Source organism: Pinus tabuliformis, chromosome 4_2 (genome assembly GCF_031772625.1).
Source record: "Pinus tabuliformis cultivar Carrire ecotype Pingquan chromosome 4_2, CPIR1, whole genome shotgun sequence".
In the NCBI taxonomy this organism is placed as follows: Eukaryota; Viridiplantae; Streptophyta; class Pinopsida; order Pinales; family Pinaceae; genus Pinus; species Pinus tabuliformis.
Window position 1 is genome coordinate 242446846 of NC_142304.1, and position 9306 is coordinate 242456151.

The window sequence follows — 9306 nt, forward strand, 5'->3', positions numbered from 1 at the left end:
CAAAATATTTTATCTTATATTTTAATAAAAAAAATATTTTTTTACATTTTCCTAGTTCATAAATTTTAATAATTAGTCTAGATCTTCTTTTACATTTTTATATTCAAACTACTTCATAAAAATTAATAACCAATCTAGATCCAGTTTAACACGGGATCTATCAATCGTCTAGAAGGATTAAATCTCTCGAAGTGCAAACCTATACAAAGTTTGTTGAATGTGTAACTATTTTGATCATTTTAAATATGGCAAATATTTCCAAGATTAATTTAGTCAATTTAAAAAATGAAGAAATAAAAATTTTGAGTGCAAAGTGTAACTGTAACAATTTTGATTGATAGAAAATGTCAATAATAAGAATATAGTCAATTACAAACAATCTTCATTGCGATCAGTGTGAAACTATTTTCTTCTAGTATTCCTATTGTCACAACGGTCAGTTTTTCCATTTTCTCATATTCATCATATGCAAAGAGTAGTTGGAATCATAAGCTACTGTAATAAACAACATATCAAATATTTAACTTGAGCTACTGTAGTAAACAACATACCTTGTCTCTGTTGATCTCCAATATTAATAGTAGTTTTCTCGAAAGTCAATAATTGTGACTTATGGAGTGTTAAACCGCAAAAAATATTCAATGGTAGTTATTTTCTATTACCCCATGAAAAGTAATTAACAATGTTGAATGATGGAAAATGGGAATAATAAGAATGTACCCAATTATAAATAGTTTATAATTTCAACAAGCAAACATTTGGGGTAAGGAAACATTTTATTTAGGATGAAAATTCAAGTATTGTATTTATGGTTGAATAATTTTTATGTGCTTACATTCAAAGAGAGTTTGAGAAGGAGATAGAAGGGGAGATAGAGAGCTAGATGGGGGTAAGAGGGAAGAAGAGAGAGGAAAAGATAGGGAGGGAGGAACATATATATATATGGAGAGAAAAATTTTAGAGATAGGGAGGGAGGGGAAAGGGAGGCAGGGAGAGAGAGATAAATAGATATAGAGATAGTGTGTGTATGTTTAGATGTTGAGATAACGAGATAGAGAATGAGAGAAAAATGGGAGATAGAGATATAGATGGAGGAGGTAGAGATGTCCTCACACTGAAATCAATGCACATTATCAATTTAATTACTTTGAAATTAATGTACATCATACATCTTGTTGCATCAGATCAAAAATCAACATCTACACTGAAACCAATGCACGTGCTATTAATCTAATTACTTTGAAATTAATGTACATCATACATCTTGTTGCATCAAATAAAAAATCAACATCTACATTAAAATCAATGCATCTAGTGCAAACAATCAAATAGGATTAGAAATCAACATCTTTACTGAAATCAATGCATCTAGTGCAAGAAATCAAATAGGATTAGAAATCAATATTGACACTGAAATGAATGCATTTAGTGCAAGAAATCCAATATGAGTAGAAATCAACTTCTACGTTGAAATCAATGCATGTACTGCACACAATCAAATAGGATTAGAAATCAACATTTATATTGAAATCAATGCATCTAGTGAAAGTGTTTAAATAGGATTAGAAATCAATATATACACTAAAACCAATGCATCATGTGCAAGCAATCAAATAGGAGTAGAAATCGATATCTACATTGAAACCAATACATCTAATGGAAGCAATCAAATATGAGTAGAAAACAACATCTACGTAGAAATCAATGCATCTAGTGTAAAGTATTAAATATGATTAGAAATCAGCATCTACACTGAAACCAATGCATCTAGTGCAAGTGATCAGATAGGGTTAGAAATCAATATCTACACTGAAACCAATGCATCTTGTGCAAGAAATGAAATAGAAGTAGAAATCAACATCAACATTGAAATTAATGCGTCTATTTTAGTGAAAATCTAAAATATTCATGAATTTCTAGATCTAACTTCTATGCTTGTATTTCTCTCTATGAGACTCTTTCTTCTTCGCTCTCTCTCTCTACCTTCCATTCCATGTCTATCTACCTCACCCTCTCCTTCTCTCTCTTGCCCTCCCTCTCTCCCCCATCTCACTCTATCTCCCTCTCCCTAACTTTCTCTCTCTTTCTCTTCATTCCTCTCTCCATCTCTCCTTATTTGTCTCTCTTTCCATATCTATCTATCTATCAATCTATCTCTCCCTCTTCATTTCCCTCTCTATCTCTTCCCCTTCGCCATCCCACCTCTCTCTCCCCCCTTTACCACTCCCTCTCCAACTTTCTCTCTCTATGTCTTTCTTCCCCTTCCAAATCCATCTCTTTCTCCCCCTCTCTCTCTCGCCTCTCTCAAGTCCTCTCTCTTTTTCCTTCCTCTCTCTCTCCTTCTCTCTCTCCCCCTCTCTCCCCCCTCCATATCTATGTCTCCTCGTCTCTTTCTTTCCATTATTTCCCTATCTTTATCCTCTCATTTTCTCTCTCTTCCCTCGTCTCTTCTCTCCCTCATTCCATCTTAATCTCTCCCATGTCATTCCCTCTCTTTCCCCCTCCAAATCCATCTCTTTCCCTCCCTCTCTCCCCATCCTCTCTCTCTTCCTTTATCTCTCTCACTATGTCTCTCACCTCTGTGAATCGCTCCCACACTCTATTCCCCCTTTCATCGCACTCTCTTTCTTAAATATGATCCCATTGTATTGTATTTAAAGAAGTATATAAACTAATAAAAAACATAATTGGTTGTAAAACATTAAACCTATATTTCTCATCATCATGTTAAAGAAAATACAATAATAAAAAAATTAAAAGAATCACACACTATCTTTCCTCTATCATTGTTAATCACTTTGATTTCTCACTTACCTTGGATCCTTGGTTAAGATGCATCTATCCTAGTTCATTATAATATTATATATATTATATAACTTTCACATATGTATATAAAAAAGTATTCTCATTTTTTAAAGTAATAATGTTACACATATCTTGAGCATATACAATATATATTAGCCGCCACATATATGGTATTGTTACACATATCTTCCACATATATAATATATATTAGCCCACACATATATAATATATATTAGCCCACACATATATAGTAACTTTACACATATCTTCCGTATATACAATATATATTAGCCCACACATATATCTTTTCTAATTTTTTTTTAATGTGACGTTACCTTAAGTGACAACATCTTTCATGTTTTGAGCTCTAGAGCACCTCTAAACCCAAAAAAAACAAAAAACTTTTAACCATTTATTCAATTTTCTTTAATAAAATTAAATCACATTTATTCCATACCAAGTTATAATCTTTAAAACACGCCCACTAACCTATTCCATTTCATATTATTTAAAAAAAACGAGTTGAATCGTTATGATTTTCATCCTATAGAATAAGAATTAGAATTTGAAAAAGATTCATAAATTTTAAATTTTATATAATTTTAATTTAAATTTAAAAAAATCAATAAAAAACCATGCTATAGAATCTTCCTGTAACATCGAATATTATATCTGATAAGTCACACCAATTGTTAATTCGATTTCTTTCGTTCTTACTTGAAGGAGAAGTTGAAATGTCATCTAACCATCCTACAGAATCTTCCTGTAATATCGATAATTACATCATCTGACAAGTCATACCAATTGTTAATTGTGTGTTGTCACTTTCTCTCGAAAATTTTGCATTCCGAGGTAAGTTAGCTACGCATGCGCAGTGGTGAGCGAAAATATTAACATTTATTTATAATAAATAATATAATTATTAAATCATCCTGTCACATCGATAATTACATCATCTGATAAGTCACACCAATTGTTAATTGTGTGTTGTCACCTTCTCTCGAAAATTTTCACATTGCCAGGTTAGGTACGCATGCGCAATGGTGAGCGACAATGGCAGATGTGCAAGAATGTGCCAGTAGGTTAAAATGGCGTATCTATGTATGAAACACAGCCAAGAAATGCTGTGGCAACGATGTCAACGATGGTGTCGTAGGAGAATGTGACACTCTCTCCCTTAAAATGGTAAGAGATGCATATAGTATATTAGATTGGTAATCTCTGAGTGAAATACTCTCCGTGCCAAACAGTGAGAGTTGTATATAATATATTAAACTTGTAATCTCCGATAATGAAACACTGGTTGCAGGCTTGCAGCTATATGTGAAATGGAATTAAAGTTGATGTGACTTATTAATATTTGCCTCTTGTTTTAGCAATCAGAATTTTGAATCTCTGGGCTAAAATGACGAAATTCAAAATGGTTGAATTCGCAGTTTGAATAAATGACGAAATTCAAAATGGTTGAATTCGCAGATTGAATAAAATTTTTCGACCGCAGCAAATTCACCGAATTTCGGAGGAGGTCGCTGAGACAGTGAAACCGCACGGTCATGTGAACCAAAATATTCGCTCTTGTGGTTGTCGGAGTGTGCTGCGGAGTGTCTAGAATACCGTTGAAAATATGGGGATGGTCCCTCACATCACATCAATAATGGACGTAATGGAGGTTTTCCTTGTGGGCCATCAGAATTCACAAGGCCTTCAGTCAATAAAATGGTATATTAAGTGTATTCATTTAATTTAATTATATATTGGAAAATATTTTTAAAAGCTACATTATTTAACCCCTATCAATATAAACCCAACACTACTTCCAAATTTAAAAACCTATAATTTCTTTTCATTAACATTTTTTATACCTTTTTATATTTTTTCATTGATTTTCTGCTTAATTTTTTATAATTGTCAATATAAAAAATCTCTACCTCTATATATCCCCCAATATATTATGCCAATTTATCATCAATAAATATCCCCAATATATTATTCCAATTTTTCCTAATCAATATCCCCAAATATGAACCCACCTGGTATGGTATTACTTCCAATGTGTTGTAACAGAAGTCTGAGAGTCTACCAAAATAGCTAGCTGCTCATTTATCATGGTCTCGTCCCATTTGTAGGTCATGATTATTCAGAGAATTGCAAGAGGAAATGGGAAGCAGCGTATTGGGCTCTTGCATATCAAATATGTTTGGAGCAGCAATCGATTCCCCAGTCTATCATCGAGCTCAATAGCGCATAGATGGGCAACCATAGAGAGGCTCCCCACATGCGAACGTCTGAGAGCTTCCATACTGAAGGACTTTGTAAATAATCAGAGATACCTCAAAAGTAATTATAACTTTTTTTGTCATAGATTTAATTAAAAAATGTTATAAAATTAAATTAACACATGCTATTGACACATAGTATTGTAACAATCAAAAGCCTAGATACATAAAATAATAATCAAAAGTCTATTTGGACCGTGGTATTGATAAACCATGGTAGTGGCCCATGGTATTATAATTCTCTTCCCTCCTCTCCCTCTCTATCTTTCTCTTGTGAGTATTGGTCCATGGTATTGTAAAAAAACCTACTTAGAAGTCAATAATATCCATGGTAAATATTCATGATTAACAATCTTGTCATATTGTAAATATTGAGCTTTTATCTACTTATTAATTAAATTTATAGATGGAATACATCTATATTAATTTTTAGAAATATATTGATTACGTAAACTTGAAATTTAAGTAATTATTATTATTACAGTATTGCAGAAATCACACAACAGAAAACTTGAAGGCCACGAAATATAAATTTAGAGTTGCAGAAATCACACAACCGAAAACTTGAAGGCCACTAAATATAAATTTAGGGTTATTATTATTACAGAAATCACACAACAAAAAACCTAATTGCCACTAAATTGACCTTTACGCGACAAACGCCACAAAATTAACCTTATTATTATTACACAACACAGTAGAGATACATACATACAAGATGATCTGAAAAATTTATAAGTAAAACACATCTATAGTAATTGTTAAAAATATAATAATTACATAAACCCTAAATTTACTTCATCATTATTATTACAGTTATTGCAGGAATCACAACCGAAAACATGAATGCCATGAAATATAAATTTAGGGTTATTATTATTACTCACCACGCCACCAAGTTAACCTGTCTTATTATTACAAGACACAAGAGATACATGTGTGCACGATGATCTGAGAAGAAAGAAAAGGCATCATCTGAATCTTTTTGGTGTAGTCCTTGATAAATGGATATAGTGAATTAGCATCGTATTATAATTTCACGTAAAAAGTAAAATTAAACAGATATCACCTAATCAAAAATCTGTGCCCAACTAAATATAAATTTGCCTCATTATTATTACACAAATCACAAACACCACTAAATTTGCCTCTTATTATTATTATAGGATATGGTTTTTTGTTATTTAATGAATAAGATAATCAATATCTTTTAAATTGTATATATATCATTTTCAAAATTAAGTTTGTTATTATTACAGGATATGTTTCTTTGTTATCTAATGAATAAGGCAATCTATCTCTCATTTTCAAAATTGAGTTTGTTAATTTTACTCTACACATTTTTTATTTTATTTTATTTTTTATTTTAAAGTAACCTTACACATATCTTGAGCATATATAACATATATTAGTATAGTATTGTTACACATATCTTCAGCATATACAATATATATTAGTCGACACATATACAGTAACTTTATACATATCTTCTACCCGACACATATATCTTTTTTAATATATTTTTTTAACGTAACGTTACGTTAAGTGTCAACATCTCTTTTATATTTTAAATTCCAGAGCACCTCTCGACGCAAAAAAGACTATTTACCATTTACTCAATTTTCATTAATAAAATTACATCACATTTATTCAATACCAAGTTATCATCTTTAAAACATGACCACTGGACTATTCCATTCCATATTATTTAAAAAAAAAAAGAGTTGAATTGTTATGATTTTAATCCTATAGAATAAGAATTATAATTTGAAAAAGATTCATCAAATCAAGTTTTAAATTTTATATAATTTTAATTTTAATTAAAAAAAATCAATAAAAAATAATTTTTCATATTCACAATGAAAACATTCCTAACCCTAAATTGTCACACCCTCATTTACATATACATAAAAAAAAAATAAAATTAAAAAGCCATAAACGGGAACTTTACTACCCTATACAACTTTTCCCTTTACGCATTATTGTATGTTAATTTATGTGTTGCATTATCCAACACCTTATACTATATAACTTTGTAATTTATATGTTGCATTGCCAAACACCTTACCGCATGTCGGATTATATGCTGCATTGATGTTTATATACTGCACGGAGATTTGGTTTATGGTGGGTTGTATGATATTGCATTTAACCCTAACTCATCAACCCCCCCCAGTACGCGGCTTATATTAATTTGGCGCGGAGATTTGTGGTCCGGCCGCAGCCCTTGCAGGCGCCAAGTCATCCGTTGTCTTTATGGTTTTGGTCCACACTATGGCAGGTGGCATGGCTTGCCCGCTCGGCCATGTGACACCTCGGGTTCTGGTTTCTCGGCTTCTCCGCTCCAGTTTCCCGCTCTACTTCAACGACCGAGATTCACTCCTCGGATCGAAGGGCTGGGAAAAGCCCGAGGGTTTTAGGTCAATACATAAACCCGCCGGAGCAAGCCTGGAGCTCATTTGTTTCACAAGGTTTACCCGACTCCACTCTGGTGCTCAGACACCAGTTCGAATCCACCAGCGTCGTCCTCGCAACCTGTTAACCTTCCGGAGGCCGTGGAGTGCTCATCGTAAAGCTTACACAGGTAATGTTCATCTGCTTCTCTATTTGTGGTTCGCATTCAGAGTTAAATTTGTTACCCGTTAGAAATTCATACTGATTTGTTTTTCCTTTGCTGGTAGTGCATGCAGATGGGTTCGTTCAAGCCCCTCTGACAACATCGAGGTGTTAACCTCAACGCCTCAGCTCTCTCGGCAGTTACAGGTAGGAGGTATACCTCTTATTTTATTTTCCTCCTGGGTGCGAGAGCTCTAAGCTCCTTCGACCCTAATATATTCGCATTTGTGATTATTGCAGTCCGTTGTCCGGATGCTGGTTTTCTCTCGTTTTCGATTTGCTGAGGTATTTCCCCAAGAGGACCCTCACGACTTATATGGGTTTTATTATCTGGCTTGAATCCATGTCCGGCCCTGGTGAAATGTAATACACGGCGGAACCTATGTACTCGATTTCATTTATCTGTGGATTAATTTTTGGTATATCTACCCTTTCGGCATCTTTGGACAATGGTGCCTCTGTATTTAATTTAAAGGCAAACTGTACACAACTGGCCGTAATGCCAACTTTTGGTTAGCAGAACCAGTCTATATTTTTTAGTTTTCGGTTTTATATACAAATGTTTACACTTTCAAGGTTATACTATCTGGGTTCTTTTCTAATTTGCATTCGAAGATTTTACTCTGTCTGAGCCCCCTTCTGGGTTGCTTGCGTTTGGAGCAATTATTAATATGATTTGCGTTCTGAACAATATTAATATGATGCACGGTTTTCTTTGCTTACCAATGGTTTCCGCCTCTAGCTATAGTTAAGCTGTCCGTCTTTGAGACGGCAGGGTTCTTCAAAATTACTTATATTTTGTTACAGTTTCGGGGTAAATAGTTCTGGTATCTCCGTGCAATTCTTGTCATTGAATAGTTCTGTTATTGATGTTCTCGGCTCGGTTTATTCAGTAGCGCCATACTTCTTTCCCTTCCTTTGAAAATGTTGGATTATAACACATGTATGGGGTTTCCTGGTAGCATGCACAGGTTCTTTGTTCTGATATGGGTTACCCCGGAGGAAAATTCCTCTCAGTCGTGCTCATAGCTGCGGTTGCACCTTGTCCAAATTGTTTAACCCTAACATGTACCCTGTTTGATGACTCGTTTTCCTTTGTTAATCTATATTAGTCTGATTCCTCTGCTGCTGTAGCTTCGAACATTATTATTTGATAACTGGTTACTGTATGGCTTCTCCATCTCATACGATTGCAGAGTTTGTTTTCTTTGCCTGAAACAATATGTTAGATCTTCGAATTTCAACAGTTTCTTATAATTAGAAGTGGGTTCATCTCCTTTCTGTCGGTGTTTTTAAGAAAAGATTTACACCCGGCATTCATTGCTCAGGCTCAGAATGTCTCTGATATTGTTTCGGCACATTACATTAATAGTTGGTTATATTCTAGGGCATTCTGGGCTGCTTGTCTAATTAAATGCTTTTCTTTACTTGATACTACCTCTATCTCTCTGATTGTTTCTTATTATGTCTATCGATTAATAGCCTGTCTTTTTAGTTAAAACTACACCTGTGTAGCTATATTAACAACATGACAGTAACTAAGGGAATGAAACACAGTTATTATTTGACTACTATAAGTCCACTGTATATTCATCATTCAAAATTCATT